The sequence below is a fragment of the Protopterus annectens genome, chromosome 1.part0 (assembly GCF_019279795.1).
Source record: "Protopterus annectens isolate FY-2018-M chromosome 1.part0, PAN1.0, whole genome shotgun sequence".
Taxonomy (NCBI): Eukaryota; Metazoa; Chordata; order Ceratodontiformes; family Protopteridae; genus Protopterus; species Protopterus annectens.
This window is the reverse complement of record NC_056725.1, coordinates 1148970577-1148993864: the sequence shown is the minus strand read 5'-3', so window position 1 is coordinate 1148993864 and position 23288 is coordinate 1148970577.

The following is a 23288-nucleotide window of genomic DNA, read 5'->3' as shown; positions in this document are numbered from 1 at the left end:
CAATCATTAGCGGACTGGAGTTCCGCTGTGGCAACCCCTAACCAGGAAAAGCCAAAGGAACAACAACTGCTTGTATCTTGCTATCCATACCCATAGGCAAGAGCTTCCAGTTTTTCAGTTTCTGCTTAGTCTCCCCCACATATCCTTAGCTGACATAACAGAATCCTTTTCAACCCATACTCTTAAATACTTGTTCCAATAAATATGGGTATTGCTGAATTAATTCATGTGTAGGTACGTAGTTTACACATAGTTTACAGCTATAGCTTTTGTTTTATCTTCACTAATTTCATATCCCCCAAAAAACTGTCATAGAATGTTCCACAACACTGATTTGTCCTGTTCTGTTTTTATTGGGTACACAATAATGTTGTCTGCAAATAAAGCCAAGTTTTCTTACTTGAAATATTAATTAATTATATCCTTGAATTTCTGATTCCCTTATTTTCTTTGCCAGTGATTCAAAATATAACACAAATAACATAGGGTAAATAAGACACCCCTGTCTGGTTCCTCTTTTCAGACACAACTTATTAGAAAGGAACCATCCAACTTTGATTTTTAATTAACCTTATTATTGTACAGAAAAGTCCCAACTGAAGGTAGTGATAACCCCCCCCAAAAAAACACCAAACAAGGAACTTAGAGGAAAATTAAAAGAATGAACTCCAAGGAAATATGCTTAGAAATTTTATAATTAGAAAAAAAAGTCTAAGTTTATCTAGAAAATCCCAAGAATCTTGGATATATGTAGGTAGTTTCTGAACTATAATGTTGAAGATAGAATCAACAACTAGGGTGATTCATTCTGTGACACAGAATCAGCAACTAGGGAAATTCCTTCTGTGACAGCCAGGGGCAGAAACAATAGGCCAAAAATGCAGGTTGTTAACATCTTTATGTATTTTGGGTAACCAACAGTCATGAATAGTGAAAGTTGTTGGTAACATGAAATTGTAACTAGTACTGCAGGGATCAGTGCTGGGATGTCTCCTGTTTGGCATTTACTTTGCAGACATGGAAGATAATATTCCTGAAGTATGGTTGACAAAGTCTGCTGATGACTGGAAGATAAGCACTGTTATATGTTCAAACATTGATAGCAGACTGCTCCAAAAAGGGCTTGAATGCACACATACCTAGTGTTCTGAAAATCATCTCAAGCTAAATGCAAAAAAGTGCAGAATAGTAGTTTTTGGCAAAAAATCTGCTCCCGTCATACATGTTATAAGTGGTACTCCTCTTCAATTGGATGCAATCATAAAAGATCTTGATACATATGTGGACAACTTTGCCTAATTCAATCATCATCATCTCTCTCTCTCTCTCTCTCTCATTCGATCATCATATTTCCATCATAGCTAGGACATCCTTCCATCTGGCAGAGTTCATTTCCAAGGAAACATTTTCAAGATCCAAAGGGTCGTCGTATCGCTGTTCTCTTCCCTTATCAGACTCATTACCGAATATAGTGCCCCTTTTGGTATGTGCAAACCCAAGCATATTCTTCAACTGGAAAGGTCCCAAGATTTTTTTACCAAAACATTTTAAGACTTTAAATCCTTCAGAGATTTCAGTAGATTGCCACACTTGCTTATACTGCTTTCGGGTGACCTGTGTCTTGCTTTTTGAGCCATGAAGGACCCAGTGCTATATGACCTCCTGTTTTTTCACAAAACCACTGGCTCTACAAACACTTGTACTAGGGTAATAAAAAAGACTCACTGAAGAGATAGGTTCTTAACTCAACATATTCCCAGTCTGTTGAATAAGATATCATTACAGGTCAAGCCAAGTTCTACTCTGTCTGCCTTTAATGCTAGTCCTGGTGATGGGATGAGTGAACATGAACTTACACCAGAGTTTTGTATAGCCCTGCATAACATGAGAGGTGGGCACTATTAAGTACTTGCAAAGAGTGGCAAGGACTTCTATGAATGTCTACTTAAAGCTATATATTGCTGGGTCTCTTATAGTCCATGTGATTGTCTTCCTAGTACAGATGCTATATTTGCTTTAATGTGACTCATGTGAAGATGCCATGTGACTTGATAAGGATAATAAAAGGTGATGTTTGGTAGTGGGTTATTAGGTGTGAAGAAGTTTTTAAGAGTCGAAAACAAAGGTAATCATTCAGGTCTGGTATCCCACCTGTGATCCAAAGGGTAACAGGACTACCAAGAAACAAAGTTCAAAGTATAAGTCTAGATACAATTACCAAGCTCACTCATTCTCACGTTTCATTCTTCTCCATTCTTTTCTGTAGTACACATTACCAGTCTAAACCCTATCTCCTTGCCCTCTCTAACAGCAACTATCACTTCTTCAGAGCTAGCCATTTTAAAAGCTATATAGATATATCACCTAGCCTGTACCAAATAAATCCCCTCTTCCAATACAAGATGAAAATCATACCTATAGCAAATACACTCTAGTTTACACTATTTATTTATTGACATTTGTTAACCGGGTTTGTCCAACTGGGCTTGTGGCCCATTTTCAGTGGAGACCCGAGGAGAAAAGCTCCAGTAATACAATACCATCACCTATCTTTAATTATACCACAATAAATCACCCGTAAAACAAAAGTCACTTGCCTATGTAATTAATTTCACTATTGCACCTTTATGAGGTGACATACACCCTAATCCAGGACCTACCTCTACCAGCCCATCTATACCTCTCCATAACAATAATTCTCACAAATCATACACGGTAACCTTAATCTTCAAAGTATATTGCAAAGCAGAATGGTTCTCTACTAGAAGTTCAACCCCTGACACCAAGAGTGCAGAAATTCAAAGAAAAAAAAACAACAAAAATGAGCCTGCAGCTATTACCTGGCAATAGCCTAAGGGTGTTTGGAAGTACATTAAGTAGCATTGCCATCTCAGACTGTATAGTTCTGGTTGAGTTCTTCGTTGGAGCTTCTTCTGTGTAGTTCCCATTGTATTGTGCAGAAGCGAATGCTGGTGAATTAGGGGCTCAGTCTACAACTTCTGACTGTTACTTTCTGGCCTACATAAGGGCGTTTGTGCACTGACAACAACAAGGAATTTTCTCTTTTGGTTGTGTGGAAGGAAATGCTGTTGACAACTGGGGATATTACCAGCCAATCAAAGAATATTTTTCCTTCCAAGGTACTCTAATTATTTGTATTGTGAAAGAAGCGGATGCTGTCGCTAATTGGGGATGCCAAATACTTACAACAGAAACAGACTGTAATGTGTGTTTTTTTCCACACATTCCAGATTGAAGAACTTAATTATTATGGACATTATTGAACTGTTCTAGTTTCCTCAACTGGGTTGTTTACATGTTTGTGTTACTTATTGTTATGTATATTTTGGGTCAACATTAAATATACGGTGCTATTGTATTTTTTATTAATATTCTTTTTTTACCATTGCATTCCTTTGAATCCAATACGGTGCAACAACTGGTCGCCATTTTGTTTTGGTTTCTTACCTATACTGACAGTCAGCTTTATTTTGACACATTTATTTTGGCACTTTCTGCCACTGTCTCATTTTGTACCAAAAAATAACTTCTTGGACTGTAGTGTTGTAGCTTTATTTGCAGTTTTGGTAGAATTGTAAATTACTGCAAGATCTGAGCGTCTGCTGATAACAAGGGAATGGAAAACGTACTTTCTGAGTTGTATATGTAGTAGTAACTGTCAAGCTTAACTCTCAGGTTCATAATTATTCAAATGTACTTTTTGAACTCTTATTTCCTCATTAACATTTTCTCCCTGTAAGGAATTGAAACCTTCAAGCAGTAGCTGTTATATACTGACTGTTTTTCACCTGTACATCTCTGCTGGGACTTCTGTACTGGCATGGACTGATTTCTCCTCCTGTGAACACTTACTCTCTCTTCCTACACCCACCCCTGATGACTAACACTACACCCAATACCATTCCAAATAATCCCTACTCACAGGCACACACCCCCAAATTTCAGAACATACCATTTCAATTATGGCATACTCACCTTACCCCCACTCATACTATACTCCATTAAAACTACTGTCCCTACTCGTATGCCTCTCCACAATGGCCTTTACTACCTCATATCTATATTCACCCATCAAAATGTAATGACCCAAAGTCCCCCACTCTACCCCTTTCCCACTCCAATCCTCTGTAAACCAGCAATCATAGCCCCATTTAGTCATAGCCAAAACAGCTTTCAAATCATCCCCCCTATACACTGTGCTCCACACAGCAAAAAACAGCCATGCCCCCAATTCCACAAACTAATGATGTCATACCTAAGAACAATTGCTAACATTGCAGCCCAGCTACTACTTGGAGGAGATATTCACCACAACCCAGGACCAATAACAAACATAAAAAATAGACTGAGCTCCCAACCACCACTTAAACTAAAACTCAATGACCTACTAATCCTTAATTTAAACATTCACAGTATTATGAACAAAATAGAAGAACTGCACTCAGCCATTGCCCTATATGACCCAGACATACTGCTAATAACTGAGACATGGCTTAGACCACATATCAAGGACAACTCCATAACACCTCCCGGATACAACATCTTAAGAGTAGACAGACTATGCAAAAAATGTGGAGGTATGGCCATAGTTTATAAAATCAACTCAAAACTCCAACTTCTCCAACAGGAACCTCCCAACCCCAAAAATGCTGAAATCATATGCACCAAACTCTTCATAAACCAGTAGAAGCCCCTAAATATAATAGGAATATATATACCCCAAGGAGACAACCTAATCACATTAGAGTCAGTACTACACTGGGCCTCCCACACCCTCTTTCAAGAAACCATAGTCCTAGGCGATGTTAATATCGAGTGGAACTCCATCCACTCTCCAACACCCACCATCCACATAAACCTATATACTTTTACTCAACTCATTCAATCACCAACATGCATCGATAAGTCCTGAAATAGAGAATCCATACTAGACTGGGTTCTCAAAACCAGCCCAACACTGTCCTTTAATGTGGGGCACTTCCTAACTCTTTAAGTGACCACAATCCCACTTTCATCCTCAGGCATAAACTAAAACCAGTTAACTACCCCTCCCTTCTACAATACCATCGCCACAAAAACTTCCCCACAGTCCACTTCATAGAAGCCCTAGAATCCTGCGGCTGGTCTCCCATCAAAACTCTCCCACTTGATCATGCTGTAGAATACTCTTCATTCAACTCTACATTACTAGGCATCCTCAATCATCTAGCCCCAATCAAAACAATTAGAATATGCAGCAACCCTGGCCCAGGACTACAAAGCACAACTAGGACCTTACTAAAAGATAGGGATAAGGCTTGGAAAACCTGGCGCCAACACAAAACATTCATAACTAGGCAATTATACCTTGAACTCATAAACAAGGCTAAGAAACGAGCTAAGAATGACAAACAAAATTGTTACATTTCCCTACAAAGAAAATTTTGTAAGAACCCACAATGGGCCACAGTTAACAACATCCTCAAACCTGGTAAAGCAACAACTCCACCACTCAATATAGTCGGGTCAAATACACATATACCTCCACTTTCAACGACTACTTTACTACTTCTATTCTTAAACTGATAAACAATACTAACCCTAACAATCTCCTCCAACTTCCCACACAACAGTCTAAGTCTACCACCTTCTCACTTAAACCAGTACCAATATATAGTATCCAAAAACTCTTAGCAAAACTCAAACCTACCACCCTTGCTGCCAACAATCTCCCAGCCAAATACCTCCAAATAGCATCTGCAGCCATAGCCTACCTGATTACACTACTAATAAATATATCTCTCACTGAACACACTGTTACAACTTTGTGGAAAACCTCCTACATCATTCCCCTCCACAAAGGAGGCTCATCCACTGACCTCTCCAACTATCGACCCATTGCTATCCTCTCACCACTATCCAAAATCCTAGAAAGATGTATTCACCATCAACTCCTCACTCACCTTCTTTCTAACAACCTCCTATCCAACTCCCAACATGGCTTCCGTCCATCCCACAGCACCACCACCGCTATAATTAACTTCACCAACATAGTAAACACATACAGAAACCAGGGTAATCTTGTCTCGGCCACCTTTCTAGACTTATCCAAAGCCTTTGATAGAGTTTCCCACAATAAACTCTTAATCTGCCTCAGCAATCTCAACACTGACAGCCCCTCCATACAGTGGTTTAAAAGCTATCTGGACAATTGCCATCAATCTGTCAAATGGACTAAATGCCTATCCCGCCCATTACCAGTCACAGTTGGTGTACCCCAAGGCTCCATCCTAGGCCCCCTCCTGTTCAACATCTTTACAAATCAACTCCACTCCACAACTACAGGTGCCAAAGTTGTCCAATACGCTGACAATACAACCCTAATCTGCTCCACATCCAATATTAAACTTCTACAACAAAAAACCCAACAATCCTTTACTGACATAGAATATTGGCTCATTAATTCCCAACTAATATTAAACCCAAAGAAAGCACAGCTTATGCTGTTCCACCCTATTAAAACTCAGGATGTTACCTTTTCCATATCCTCAGGCAATAGGTCTCTCATCACCCCAGTAAAAGAAGCTAAGTTACTTGGATTCACCATTGACCAACAACTAAAGTACAACAAACACATATCCCTCACTGTCGCCAAAGTCCACAGAAAGCTAGGGACCCTATATCACTGCAAACAATACCTAACTTGTGAAGCTACAATCACCATAGCCAGAACCCACCTGCTAGCAACTATCCTAGATGCATGTCCAGTACTAACAAACCTAAATAAAACTGACCTTAACAAACTCTCCAAGTGTTATAACAAAATCGCCAGATTCACTGCCAACACCAGATCATGGTCCCACCACTGCCAATCCCTAAACAAACTGCACTGGTTAGAATTCCCAAATTTACTACAATGCCACCAACTCAACCTGGCACACCAAATACTATACTACCCTGAAAAAACCCTACTCTGTCTGGCCTCATAACCTTCTACAACCCTAACAGGCAGTTACGATCTACCAACAAAGCCCTCCTAGAAAATGTCTAATGTGTAAATAGCTCAGGCAACTCCCTATTCACTAATGAAGATGCAAAAAACTGGAATATCCTGCCTCCTGACCTCAGATTTCAAACATGTACAACCACCTTCAAAACCCAATTAAAATTATACCTACACACCAATCATTTATGTATCTGCAAAGGACCTCCCTGAACTCCCAATCTGCTAATGGAGGGTATTGGCAGGAGGACCTCTCTGCAATCCCATTCTGCTTATGGAGAGTCGGCTCAAACATTCTACTGTATTTCATCCTCTCTCTTTTTGCATTTTGTAAATATTGTTTGCATGTTTATAGTATACTACAGTGCTACTTGACTATAGAGTAGTGCACTTATTCTTGTATGTAATTCCTCTGTATTACTGTGTTAACCTTTTATATTTGTAACCTGTGTTATTGCTATATATATTGTTTATATTCTGTAATTTTTTTTTTCTGGGACTTTTTCCCCCAGGACTGCACTGAAAACGGATACCAGCTGTCCACTTGGACCATCCTGGTAAACAAATGTTAAATAAATAAAATAAATAAATAAAATTACTAACTTTCAGGCTTAGATCTCTCATAGTCACCCAAACATTATTGTTATGACCGTGACCTGGGTTAAAACCGTCTATTAGCAATTCAGAATTTCTCTACCCAGGCTTTCAAACTATAAGATCCAACAGGCCTAAAAGAAAGGAAGCAGTGTACACTAATCATTTCCAATACTTATATTTCCATATACAAATTTCGTACCTCCATTTTTTATTCCAAAATTCTCATTACTCTCTTAAAAATGAATAACTGCAAAAATATGTGTATCATAGTACTTTATATACCTCTTGGCAATAATATATCCATATCAGAAGGCATCCTTGCATGGGTTTCTACTAATATTAAAAACAAAATTGTCATCCTAGGTGAGGTAAACATCAACTGGCTAAACCTAAGCTCCAACCTTCCTTCTTCAAATATTAATCTATTCAACTTCACACAACTCATCAATTCCCCAACCAGACTTAATAAGGACAATGACAGTGGTTCTATTTTAGACTGGATTCTGGTTTCTAACCCTAACAAAATATCTCTCAGATACCATGAGTGATCATCTCCCCACCTTTATTTGACGTACACCACTCACCTGTCAAATCAAACATCAATATTAACAAATAAGAAATCTTTCCAAATTTAGCTCACATACCTTCACCAATATCCTAAAAAAGATAAACTAGAATGTCCTAAAAGCACTCCTACTTGATGACACAGTCAATTATTTTAACTCTTTATATTTCTGAATACATTAAATAGCCTAGCACCCCTTCGCAAAAAGAGGATAAAATCATGCTACGCTCCCATAGCTAACCAAACTTACTAACGTTATTATGATCACCAGGGACAAAATATGGAAATAGTGGCAAACCAACAAAAGCACTCCAGACATGTTAAAATGTAAACAACTTCGGAACCAGGTAAAAAGACTAGTCAACAAAGATAAAAAAGAATACTATATAAAACTGTGAAGCAGCCATAAACAAAACCCACAAACATTCTGGAATTCTGTTACCTCACTTCTAAAGCCAGGCACAAAAAACAGCCCATGTCCACATCCCGACAAATCATGTCAAGAAATATCTACCCTCGTCAATTAACTCTTCATCAGTTCTATAGCTGACATTACTGTTAAGTTTTCCCAAACAAATTGCTGCTCAGGAAATGCTACCACATCCACTCAGTATACCAAATCCTACTCCACACCAATGTTCTCTCTAAATCCCATTCCAATCACCACAATAAAGAATTTACTTCTGAAACTTAAAATTTGCTCTAATGCCCCTGACAACATGCCCATTGAATATCTAAAACTTGCAGATGAAGCCATTGCCTATTCTATAAGTATACTTATCAACAGATCCATCCAAGAATCTTACGTCCCCAATACCTGAAAAAGGCATATATTCTCCGTCTCCATAAAGGTGGCAATAATTATGATATCGCCAACTTCCATCTTATTGCCATTCTCACACATGTCTCTAAGATCTTGGAAAAATGCATACAAATTCAACTTCTGCATTTTCTTCTTCATAACCAACTCCTGTCACCTACCCAACATGGACTCAGATCAGGCCATAGTACTACATCTACTCTCATATCTTTCATGGATATAGTAAACTGAGCCTGTAATTCTGGTAGAATCATTTCCATCCTCTTCCTAGATCTATTAAAGGCTTTCTGTACAGTTTCTCACCTTTTACTTCTAACCCAACTCTCTAACACTGGACTTTCCCCTACCACACTCAGCTGGTTCTCAAGTTATTTAAAACACAGACAACAGGCAGTCAAACAGCAACACTCTATCTCCCTCCTATTCACCATTTTCATTAATGATTTTAACTCTTCTGTAACTTAGGGCTCCCTTATGCAATATGCAGATGACTCAACTATTGCATGTTCAGCTGACTCAATCTCTGACCTACAACATAAAACTCAAGTGGCCTTCTCGACCAGGGAAACCTGGATGTATACTAATCACCTAGCCTTAAATCCAAATAAATCCACGATCATACTATTCACCCCTAAAAAATCAACTCCATTAGACAAAACTAATTTCTCTATATGTTCTCTAAACAATTATAAAATTGAAATTGTTAGCTACACAAAACGTCTGGGGGTCACCATAGATGAACACCTCAAATCTGATATCTACATACAGCATAATATCTGCAAAACCCATTAAAAGCTAGAAATTCTCTATAGACATCTTCTCTTTCTAAGCCCCTCCACTAGGCAAACCCTTACTTCAACTTATTTACTCCCATCACTCATCTGTGGTGTCCTGTTACTCACCAACCTCCATTCCTCACTTAAAGCCAAGCTTATGACATGCTACAATAAAATAGCCAAATTCACTACTAATGCCAAATACTCTACCCATCATTGCACTGCTCTACGTTCCCTAAAATGGCTTGAACTTCCACCACTACCTCACCTATGTGCAACTAACTATAGCACAAAAAATTATCTTTAAACCTGCAGCTTGTCCTTCCCTGCAATATTTACTTACTACCGCCCAAAGAGGCCCCTCAGATCTGAGAATCAGCAGCTCTTGCGGGTATATAAGCCAAACCTTCCAGATGACCATCTCCTTAACTCCTTCCTTTTCCATAGCCAAAAATTGGAATGCCCTACCTTTTTCAATTAGAACAACTAAAAACCCTGTCTTTTTCAAAAATTCATTACATGAATACCTTTCTTCTACCTGGATCTGTATATGCACCCAGCCTCCTTAAAATATTTAGTATAACTAATGTCTTCCTAGCTACCATATTATAATGGTCACTGTAACTCCTCACTGCTCTGAAACCTAGAAAACATGAATGTAATCTTATTTCTTTACTTGTGTGACTATATGCAAATGTCTCTGGCTACGGAGTGCATAATCTTCTCTTGTATTTACTTCAGACTTGTATGTTTTTCTACTCTGTCTATTACTGCTGAGTGAATTGTTAAACGATATTCACCAATGTATGTTAATTACGGAGCTTTTCTCCCTGGGCCTCAACTGAAATGGGCTCTGAATGTCTCAGTGAACTTTCCCAGTAAACAAAGTGCAAATAAATAAACTAGCAGACCAAGTGACTATCTATATGATGCTCTCCCTGTAGGATGCCTTGTTGAAGTTTCAAGTAGTTTATTCAGTTAGGTGGAAGTTTTTTTAAGAAATTAAGGCAAAAGTGCTAGACTTTTTCCAGTAAATTCAGTGGTTGGCAATGGATTTGTGTGGGTGTTGGTAGTGTTTGTAAATTTTGGCCATAACAGTGCATGTCTAGCCAAGGGGGATTAACTATGACAGAAAACAAAGAATAAGGGCATGATAGGTGCACATCTACCAAGGGGGAGATGGGGGAGTTACTGTCATTTCTTCACTCAAAATTTTTAGTCAGGTATGGTTACTTCTGTTGTGGTGTCATCATTTCCATTCATTTTTCCTTCGTACTTGACTTTTCTTACAGAAGTTTCAGTTTGTGATATTACTGTTTTCTGGAATGCTGTTCTTAGGACTAATCACTTTCTCTTTATCCCATACTGCCACACTATCCCCAACTTCTTCTTTTGGCTTTTCCCGGTTAGGGGTCACCACAGCAGATCACCTGTCCGCTCATGATTGGCAGTGGAGTTTTTATGGTGTCAAGTTGCCAGCCTGGCACCCAACCTCCCACAGAAGGCACACACATGCACACATTCACAACTAGGGCCAATTTAGAGTGTCCAATTCACCTACAGCATGTCTTTGGGATGTGGAAGGAAACTGGAGCACCTGGCGGAAACCCACATGACCACAGGGAGGACACGCAGACTCCTCACAGAAGACACCCCAGCTGAGGATCGAACCAGAGAGCCTCTTGCTGTGAGGCAGCAATGCTAACCGCTGCACCATTGTAGCTGCCTGCCACACTATCCCCAACAAAAGACCAAAATACCACAAGGGACTTTGAAACCAGCTTATTGAAAAAAATGATTAGTTTACCAATAATGAAAACAGCATTATAAACAATAAAACCAGATACTCTTAAACAGAATAAATAGCATCAAATTCCTTGTCACCTCATAGCAAGATGTTGTCCCATTCGATTCTCAGCTAGAGCGTCTTCTCTGTGGAGGCATACGTGAATGGGGTGTGCCTTCGTTGAAGGTTGTGCATCAGGGCTGGTAACCCGGTACATAAAAATCCACTACCAATCATTAGCGTACCGGAGTTCCACTGTGGCGACCCCTAACCGGGAAAAGCCGAAAGACACAAACAAACAAACCAAGTCCCTACTGAATCGGGTTGCCTGACAGACCAGTCTGCCTATGTAACCTGACACCTTCCCTCTAATGGCTTCCTCACCTTGAACCCCCCCCCCCACACACACACACACACACACACAAATCTTGTCTTTGCCATTTGTATCTAGTTCTCATTTCCTTGTTCTAGAAATGGGGAGCTCTAGAAAGTGTATAGGGTAATGAAAAAGGGGAGGTGGGACCATGAAGCAACTTCTCCATAATCAAAGCAAATGGGGAGGTAGAGGTGAACAGATCTCCAGAGCTGATATTCCAAAATGAAGGCAAGAGACCCAGAGACTGCCAAATATATGCCATTCACCTGTGAGGTGATAGAAAAATCACATTCATGAGGCAGTAGAACAGAATGGTTTGCCACATAAACCTCAGTTATCCCATACTGCTCTGCAATCCCCAACAAAAGACAAAATACTACATTGGACATTGGCACTAGTTTTTGAATAAAACATTAGATCAGCAATAAGAAAAACAGTATTATAAACCATAAAATCAGATACTGATAAACAGCATAAAATTCCTGTTAATACCAAGGACCTAACTAGTCATGTGACAGAATGCACTGTCTGTCAGACCTGTCAACTTCCCAACAAGTGGCTTCCTAACTATGCCCCCTTAGCAAACTTTTCATTGTCACTTGCAACTTTGTATCCAGCTCTCAATTCCTAGTTTTGCAGCTGGGGTGACCCAAGAAAAAGATTGGAGGAATGAAAAAAGGTTCACAGGCTATTCAATGATTGCCTGCCAGGCTTTGCAAAGCAGCCTATCCCCTGCCACATTCATAGTTACTGACCACACATTCTGACTAACATAAAATGGGAGAGAGACAAAACAAAACATTCACCTTTTAGTGTGACACTGATAATAACCATCATTCTGAAACATTTTTACACATGCACACACACACACACACACACACACACACACACACACACACACACACACACACACACACACACACACACACACACACAGTCACACACGGACATATAGATACAGTATATAGAAAGATAAATGTAGATATATCTATCAATCTTTATACATGCATACATATAGAGAGATATAGATATATAGTTACATATTTATATATATATATATATATATATATATATATATATATATATATATATATACATATATATAGATAGATATAGATATAGATATATAAAACACAACCATATAGTTATAACAATTTTTGAAGGTAAAGTGAAAAGCTAATCTTAAATAAATGCAAACCAATGTCTGACAGATGCACTCCATCATGTGAAAATCAAACTGGGTCCTTGTTATACAACTCCCAACATGTAGTTGCACCAAAACCCAACTGAGATGCAGCATGAACAGGTCTATATTCATATCAGCTGTGTCTACAAACAAGTGATTAACTTGCTACTGATCACAGTATCCTTGGACCAGACAACCCACAAACCATGGAAACTATGACAAATGTTCACCAAGTCTGTAAGAATGAAGGACAGCAGTCTGCACTTGGGAATCTTCCCAATATGATTTCCCCCTAAATGCACAGAAATAATATTCAGTAGTCTATCCTTGTAAATCACCTGCTGTAACACTGGTAGCAGATGTTCCCAGCTCAAACCTGCAAAGCCTTTCGATATTCTTTGTGAAGAATTGACCTAGAGATCACGACTCAGACCTCCAGGCAGGACTTGGGCTCTGCCGGCTGCCTAGTACATGGGGAGTATCACACTATCAAGACATGAATGCTACCTAAATCAAACCAAACAAATAATCGAAAAGAATAAATAGCGTTAATTGATATATGACAAATAAACCCTGGGGGACAACCTACTGGTCCTCTTTATTAACAAAACTGATCTGCATTCAAATGAAAGGTTTGAAGCATGCTCCATTCTGAATAAGTGAGAGGAATAATCCTCATAAGGTAGACTCTGGGAAAGAAAAGTCCTCTGTAAACAAGTGTTGAGGTCCACAGAGCATAACTGGTTTCCATTTGGAAAAGAAAAAATCTAAACTATACTGAATAGAAGACCAAGCAAGCTTCAGCAAAATAATCTAAGTGGACAAAGTAAGGGAATTATAGATATGTCTATTATCACTTATTGATCTATCCCAGTGTGATATATCTTGGAGCTTCCATTTCAGACCGGGACTGTAGTCTGAACCATCATAACATAGGACCATCTTAAACTACCTAGAATGGATTTTCTATGGAGGGAATGGCAAAAAAAAAAAAAAAAACAATAGCTGAGGACAAGCTGCTGGAAATTGTCTGTTTAGACCGAGTATGTTCCTTTTATGTCCCTCGATAAGAGAGAGGACATGAATCAGCTTTTCTAAAGGACTTAGTTCTGTCAAGATAGTACCTGAGCTGCCTGTGCACATCCCAAGTATGCAGAATGTGTCCTCCTGGTTATTAGGTTCTGTGCAGAAAACTGGAAGACAGATGGCTTGTTTCAGAGTAAACTCTGAAACCATCTTGAGCATGAATCAGGGACTTGTTATTAAAAAGACCTTACCTATGGAAATCCGATAGAGTTCACCAATCATGAGAGCCTGCAACTCAGATGCTCTTCTTGCAGGTGTCAGAGCAATGATGAGTACAGTTTTCCAAGTCAAAAATCTAAAATGAGCTTGATGGACAGGTTCCGAAGGTGACATTGTTAATTTGCAGGTAACTCACACAGATATTTAATCACGAGCGGTGTAAATTCTCTGATGTGTCCTTGGTTATTGGTTAGATACCAACTAGAAAATCACCTCCACTTACCAACACGGGGTCTTCTAATAGCCAGCTTTATTGCCTTCTGTTGTACCTGCTGCACATCCTCATCAAATAAGTGCATAAAAGGATTATCCAAGCAGTCCATTGAAATTTATTGATATTGGGATGGATCGAGCTCTCCCTGTCTTGTGTGAGTAGATGCATTTTATGAGAACTTGTGGTAATTGCCTTGGCCAGTTCCATAAAAAGGGAGAACCAATGTTGCTTGGGCCAAAAGGGGGTCATCACAATTACTTTTTAAGGATATCCTTTTGAATTTTTAGAAATACCCTGGCTATCAGTGGAAAGAGTGGAAACACAGGAAAATTCCTTTCCAGGGGAATGAATACACATCTGTCTTCCAGGCTAGTGTGCAAGGAGCCCTGGAACAAAACTTGTTTAGCTGTCTGTTTTGAAAAGAGGCAAACAAATCTATTCGAGGTAACTAAATAAAATTCACTAGAAAGCACTGATGAACAATAACTTTAGAGTAAAATGATTTCATCTCCGCTTTTGTTACAACTTCTTCAGAAAAATAAGAACACACTCACAATGACATAAATAGTAGTAATTCAATAAACATGTGATCAATTAACTGATAAAAATATTTAAAGACATACTATCCTAAAACATTAAAAGGCTTTTAATTTCCTATTTTCTAAAAAAACATTTAATATTGATATGCTCATTTATGCCAGGAGAAACATCAGCCCCAAGAATTAGTACTATTTATGTCATTGTGAGTGTGTTCTTGTTTTACTGAATAAGTTGTAAAGAAAGCAGAGTTTAAATCATTTTACACCGAAGTTATTGTTCGTCAGTGTTTTCTAGTGAATTTTATTTAATTTTGAGTTTGTTTCACTAGGCCTTCATGGTGAATTGTTTTTTTAGATTTATTTGAGGTGTTCTACACAACTTGATCAGTTCCTGGAAGACCCAACATTCAATATCTAGTTCATGACGTTTTTTCCTGCTGAGCTTGTCTGCCACTATGTTTTGCTCTGACTGTATGTAAGATGCTTGGAGGGTGAAGAAATGCTGTAGAGCTAACTCCAAAGCTACCACTGCCAGCCTGCATAGCAGTTACAACCTAGTACCGCTGTGGCTGTTGACATACCACATGACTTTGGCATGCCTTGTAATCAGTAGAAGAAGTCATGGAGATCAAATGTGATAGAGAGACTTAAAGGCATGGACGACAGCCAGTGTCTCTTATCAGCTAACGTGGTTTGGTTTGTCTGAAGTTTCACAGACCTTGCACATTTACTCTCTGGAAAATGCTCACCAAGCAAAGTACAATGGGTCTGTGGTGACAGGCTGGATTGGTGTCTTAAGAGAAAAGGGGAGACCTACATTTAGTTAATCGCATTGTCTCCACCAATGCAGCTCCCTTTTTATGAAGCCACAAACTGGAATTTGATACTCAAGAGAATGCAAATGCCTGGAAGGCCAAATTCGTTAAACTGTTACACTAAGTGTACACAATCTGTATTGAAGAACATCCCTACCACATTTGTCTCTAGTCACTCAGAAAAATTACTCTGATAGGTGTATACGTATTCTACACTTTGTGGTAACCTTTATGAATCCCCTCAATATTTGAGGCTCCAAGGAAAATCAATAGGGAAACTAAAATTAGCAGGAAGAAGGAGTGAGTTATGCTTGTGTTGTCTGTTCACTTGCAACAGTGTAAACTTAGTGCACACTTAGTGTAGGTGTTAATGAATCCCAGGATATTTGTTTTTTTTTTGTTTTTTTTTAAGAAACCATTATATCTTTCTCATGTGTTCTGGCTAATAGAGAATCAAAGTCATGAACCATAGGATCCTAAGAAATTGTCTTACAGAAGTTAGAAAATTACTAAGAAGTTCAGGAAAAATTCCAGTTAAAGAACCAGCTTGTTTGTGCTAAAACCGACTTTTGAAGAGAAGAGTCAGTAAGGCATCACAGAAACACAGTCCTATGAGATGGAGTCCTATTTATTTGGAAGCACCAGAATGGTCAAAATAAACAGATTCTTAACACCTGAACAAGGACTCTGCAAAAATAAAGTTGTCTAAATAAGCAAAGATGTGAATGCCATTCAGTCTGCAATAAGCTATGACTGAGGCTAAACATTTTGTGAATAACCTTGGGGCTGTATATAAACCAAAGGGTAATGCCGAGAACTGATACTGTGACCTAGAAATACAGAACCTTAGACATTTCCTGAAGCCAGTGGCTATGGGAATATGGTAGTAAGCATTTTTTAAGTCTAGATTTACCAAGTACACACATGAGGAATGAGAGATGACAGTTTCTGTTAGGTCAACACTTTGTACTTTAGAATGGTCACATACTTATTTAGAAATGAAAGATCTAGTACTGGTCTCCAAGAAGCCTGTTTTTTGTAGTACCAGAAGGATTCTGTAATATAAGCCTTTTTACCATTGACTTAAAGGCACTGGTTTTCTGACTTCCTGGGTGTGAAAACATTCTGTTTGGTTTAGAGTTGGTGGTGGGGGGTTCCCATGAAGATACTTTTATATTCAGTGCTATATGTAACCCTCCTGTACCACTTTTAACACCTACAAATCTATGACAATCATATGCCAAAGGGGAATGTTGAGCCATTTTTTAACAGACTTTAGAGATACTGGATGGGGAAGAAAGAGAGTAAAGAATTCTGACACAGTCATTCTGTATTTTTGGCCTTTCCTTTTTTCTGAAAGGACCCCTTTTTTGTTACCCTCTGGCCATCTCTTTTTACATTTCATTTTCCAGAAAAGGGCCAAATGACATTATCTAAAGCTGAATCCAAGATTTCAGATGTTACCCCATCAGAAAATGTTTGGTTACATACTCATGCATACTGTCTCAACACTGCAGCAGTAGCAGTGGCCGTAGACACAGTATCTGCAGAATCATACTCACTCTCCAAACCATTTTTAGAAAATGTAGAGTAGAAACAGTTTGTCTCTAAAGAAAGCTTTTCTGCTTTTTTAGGAATTGATGGCTGGGCATCAGGATAAGTACAAGCATCATTTTATACATCCAACGTGACTGGCAGTAAAGGATGGATGGGAAAGGAATGAGGTGTATCCATTTGTAATATAGCATTATATCTCCTCTGTTCAGGGAAGGACACCTATTTGTTCCCATAAAATACCACATTTATCCAGGCAAAGGTCTGATTAAAAGAAAATTCATTTACACAAGGACATGAATTAAAGTTTTCTAACTGATCTAAGAGTTGAGCTTGGGAATCTACAGGAAAAGAATGCCCATCTCTGTCAAAATCAGAATCATCAGACCCTGTTTCCTCAGGAGTAATTTTACAGGGAATGTCCATCTGTAAAGATTTTGAGTACCAGAATTTATCTCCTGTAGTACCTGTCTTGCCAAGTTATGGAATGCATCTTTTTTAACAGCAATATCTTCATTAGAAGAACAATATTTAACCTTTTTTTCAAACAGGAGATCCAAAATAAAAGGACTGGCTCAAAGGAGGGACAGCTACACATTCTAATGGTCATCTGCCCCGGTTACCTCAAGAAGAATCTCCCAGAGTGTCTCCCTGACCCAGAGTAGATGGCTCTCCCATGCCCGTATCAAGCACTGGAACAGCCAAAGAAGGCACGACTGACTCTCAGCTCATGCTGGCTGAAGGACTACTGCATAGGAAGACAGAGAAGGAAGTGAATAATCTGAGGAACAATCAGTGGCCACTGCAGGCTCACCCCTTATTGGTTTAGGCATAGACTGAGTCCCCAACAACAGCAAGGACTCTTTGGTAAGTGATTTTTTTTCTTTCTAAGTAAAGTGAGAGAACAGCCAGCCTGACTGGAGTAAGTATCCATTCTGTAACCTGGGAAGAAGCAACAAAAGTGGTAAATTTAGCTGAAGCAAAGCAGTAAAAGGTAAGTTGTCAATGAGTGTTCACAAGCAGCACACTTCCACTCATCACTTTCCCTCAGTTCCTTAGATTATAAAATGCAAAACTGGAATAGAATTCCCCTGTCAGTAGGGTTCAGACACACACACTCACACACACACACACACACACACACACACACACACACACACACACACACACACACACACACACACACACACACACACACACTGATGGAATCAAAATGACAAGTAGATTGGCATTAAGGGAGCATAAGCATTACAATGACACACAATTCCCTGCTTGTTTCTCTGTAAACTTTCCTGTTCCACAAAATTCAAAGTTTATAGAAGCAGTACACAATTATTTTACAAATTTATCCCAAATATCTTAATGAACCATCTAAGATAAAAATACCAATCCCTGACAGGAAATGTCTGATACTGAAAAAATAATACAGGGTTTCTTAAATTCAGGGTTTGTGAACTTATTTCCAAGGATTCCTGATAATGCAGGAGTTCTGCTAGTGGAAGGTTTATTGTGTGTTTATCTGATTGGCCTGAGGGCTTACCCATGTAAAGTCTTTTATCCTGCTGGTATAAAAAACATGCATTTGTGTGATGTGCAAAATCGGTTATCCCTGCCCTGTATATAAACAAACCTCTCCAGTTTTAAATCCTCTATAGGAAACACTCTCCACTGTCTCCCACTATTCATAGGTGCTTGAAAAGCTGCCAGTTTATGAAGAGGGTAGCACCCCTGCAGGTAGTCTAATAGTATCCTATTAAACACTCTCACTTAGACCTTTAAGTGACTCTCCCCTACTTCTTCCCATCTATTAAGGATCTGGTATAATAGATAGGTGCTTCTCTGTCATCTCTGTTTCTGGGCTGCTGGATATGGGCATTCTGAGGCAGTGTAGTAACTGCCTCATGCTCACTGACAACCATTAAATTTTTAATAGACATAAACAGTGAGAGATGTAGATACACAGTGTCATTGGAGGCAAAGCTCTCACATATCAGACAAGAAATGCAAACCAAGTTGTTAGCATTACACACAAAACATTCACTAGTGACACTAAGGAAGAAACACACAGACCCACATATGCAGAGGTACTCACTTGTAATCTACCCAAACCTCCAAGATCTCCTAAAAGCATCTCTTAGTGGCCCTGTGCACATTTAAACAAGACAGCAATTCACAATACACATAATTCTGAAAATCATTGTACCCCCACTTCCAAGCCCATAAGGCAATGCACTGCACAACTGAACATCCTAGTTATTGGGGATTCCATTGTGAGATATACTGATGTCCCCCTTACCAGGCTAAACAAGGAGAAGATCACAGTGATCTGTCTGTCTTGAGCCAGGATCCACCAGATCATGCATGCACTTAGGTCTTTAAACCACAAGTGCCAGTATGACACAATCATAGTCCATGTGGGCATAAATAACCTAAGATGTACCTCACTGGACTATATGAAGAGAGACATGATAGAGCTCTCTGAGTATATGTCCCAGGTGGATATGAATCTAGCCTTGAGTAGCATCCTACCTTCAGCAATGATGATGCCACAGTACCAGCAAAAAATGATTGACTTCAACAATTTGCTTAGTTTGTGTGTCACAAAAAAAGGATCCAACATCTGTCAGCCTGAGGAGACGTGCTCAACAAACCAAGATGCTTTGCCAGAGATGGCTTGCACTTGTCACCATTTGACTTCTGGATATTTGCAAAAATGTTATCTATCCCCATAGTGCCTTTTTTAGGCTGTGCCACATTGTTAAACCCACCAACATAACAAAAAGCACTGACGACCACCTAAAGGTACTGCTGTTCAACACTAGGAGTTTAAATAAAAAACTGCACTTTCTGGAAGCATCCCTAACCCTGGAGAACACAGACATATGTGCAGTCACAGAAACATGGTTCAGAACCATGGAGAGCACCCAGGCTATCAAAGGCCACAATGCCTTTCACACATTTCTATCCCCTTCAACTCAGGATAAAACAAACAGAGGAGGTGTGTCAGTGTTCATAAAGGACAAGTATACTGCTAGACTGGTCCAACAACATGTCTCACATGAGATGCTCCATGCCCAACTAACCACACGTGCAACCACCTATCATATCCTTTCTAGCTACAGATCCCCTGAAATGTGTCTGGAAAACCACACCACCTACCTAAACCTACTGGAATCTCTTAACATTCAGACTAATGCCTTACTTATGGGTGACTTCAACTAATCCTCCATAAACTGGGAGATTTATATCACCCATAATTCACTTGCTCAGAGGTTTTTGGATTTTGTCAATGTAAACACTCTGGAACAACTAGTTAACTCCCCAGCTAGATGTATAAATACCCCAGCACTAGTACACCTGAACATGGGGGGATGCTGCTCCCTTCCGTGCATTAAATCCTCCTTGGTAAGTTCTGACCACAAAATTACCTGCTTTAGTATTAAAACTAACCTAGAACCCCCATCAAACTTCAAACCTGTTAAGATCTTTGCTAGGGCCAGTTACTTCAAACTAAGTGACAGCTTAGTAAACTTCCAAGCCCCTCTGAACTCAGATGACAATGAGGCCTACTTTGAGCTGCACACAAAAGCACTGTACAGCCACATTCATAGCTGCATAGACAAGACACTACCTATGCAAGTCAAACCTATGATTACTGGCAAAAATAAACCTCCGTGGTGGACCCCTATCATAAATAGGGTATTCAGCAAAAGCAAAAAAATCCTATCCAAAGCCAAGAAGGAACAGACAAAACAGTGCAAAAAGACACTCACCAGTCTAAAAAAAAAAAACAACTTAGAGAGCTGGTCAAGTCTGCCAAAGCAAACTATGTGACAACAATAGCATTCCAGGTGAAAGATAACCATAAGGCTTTTTATAATTATCTAAAACAGCAAAAAAAAAAAAAAAAAATGATGGCAGCACCAGGAAATGCCATTCAAGATTTAATCCACAAGTTCAAGTAAAATACAAGCCAAAAGTAAGCGCTTTCATCTCCTGCAATGGAGACTTCTTCAGACTAATGGCTTACACTTAAAACCTTTTTAAATACTAAAATAGTAGTCAATTAAACTTAATTGACAATCATTAAAAGCTAAATTAGCAGTTTTAAAACAACAGTCAGCCTAATGCTGACAAATACCTCTAACTAAAATCCCTAATGCTTCAGTCCCTTCCTTTTTAAATATATAATAAATTATTCTCTGTTATTAAGTCCTGGGGAAAAACATGCATTTAATCTAACCTGCCAGCAGTATTCCAACCACCCTAATTATTCTTCTACATTAATACTTTTAATATTAGGATGCACTGAATCTATTACCAAACACTTAAAATAAATTTTACATCTATTTTCCACATAATGCTTACCCATAGCATTTTTTACATCACCCTTACCAATAGCATAGTGGTATTCATAGATTCTCCTATACAATTCTCTGTTAGTTTTACCTACATAAAAGGAGCTACATTCTACACATATTAATATATAAACAACATTTTTAGATCTACATGTGAATCTACATGGGACTTCTACTAAAGTTTTCCCAAGTGTAATTTTGTGATTATCGATGTATAAATATTGACAGTAATTACAATTGAAGCACTTTACCATTCCTTTCCTTTCTTCCACAGGCTTATTTTTATTTAACTTCTTTTGAAAAAAGTCTTTAAAGTTTTTCGCTCTTTTTTGTACAAATTTTGGTTCATCTCCTAAGTTCTTTATAATTTCACTATTTAGTTTTAATATTCCCCAATTCCTTCTATCTATACTTTAATAGTATTAGAATAAGTACTGTTTTGTAATGCTAAAGCTGTGGTAAAATCTGCAGAGATTTTCTCCTTTGGTTTATCTACAATTATATTATTCCTTTTCATAATTTCTTCTGCCATCACCTTATCTACCATTTCTTGGGGGTAACCTCTACTTAACATTCTTTTGCAAAAATTGTCATTGTGAATGAAGAAGGAATTCTATCAGCCAACATTTTTGTTTTGTCAAAACATATTATCAAATGTTGAGATTTATTTGACCTTTGACAATGTTCCACTTGGTCTTTTGGATGAACTAAATGAATTTTGTAAATACATGTCTGTTTTGAAATTAAGTTTATGAATTTTAGAAACTAATTTACCATCAGATCTTATAGATCTATAAGATCTAATGGTAAATTAGTTTCTAAAATTCATAAATGCCCTTGGGCAGATTGTAGCTCCTTTCATATTATGTGGAAAATAGATGTAAAATTAATTTTAAGTGTTTGGTAATAGATTCAGTGCATCCTAATGTTAAAAGTATTAATGCAGAAGAAGAATTAGGGTGGTTGGAATACTGCTGGCAGGTTAGATTAAATGCATGTTTTCCCCCAGGACTTAATAACAGAGAAGAATTTATTATGTATTTAAAAAGGAAGGGACTGAAGCATTAGGGATTTTAGTTAGAGGTATTTGTCAGCATTAGGCTGACTGTTGTTTTAAAACTGCTAATTCAGCTTTTAATGATTAATTGTCAATTAAGTTTAATTGACTGCTATTTTAGTATTTAAAAAGGTTTTGTTTATGTGTAAGCCATTAGTCTGAAGAAGTCTCCATTGCAGGAGATGAAAGCGCTTACTTTTGGCTTGTATTTTACTTGAACTTGTAGATTAAATCTTGAATGGCATTTCCTGGTGCTGCCATCGTTTTTTTTTTTGCTGTTTTGGATACTGATTTGGTTAATAGCATGCTGCTGTATTTCAAGCTTTTTATAATTATG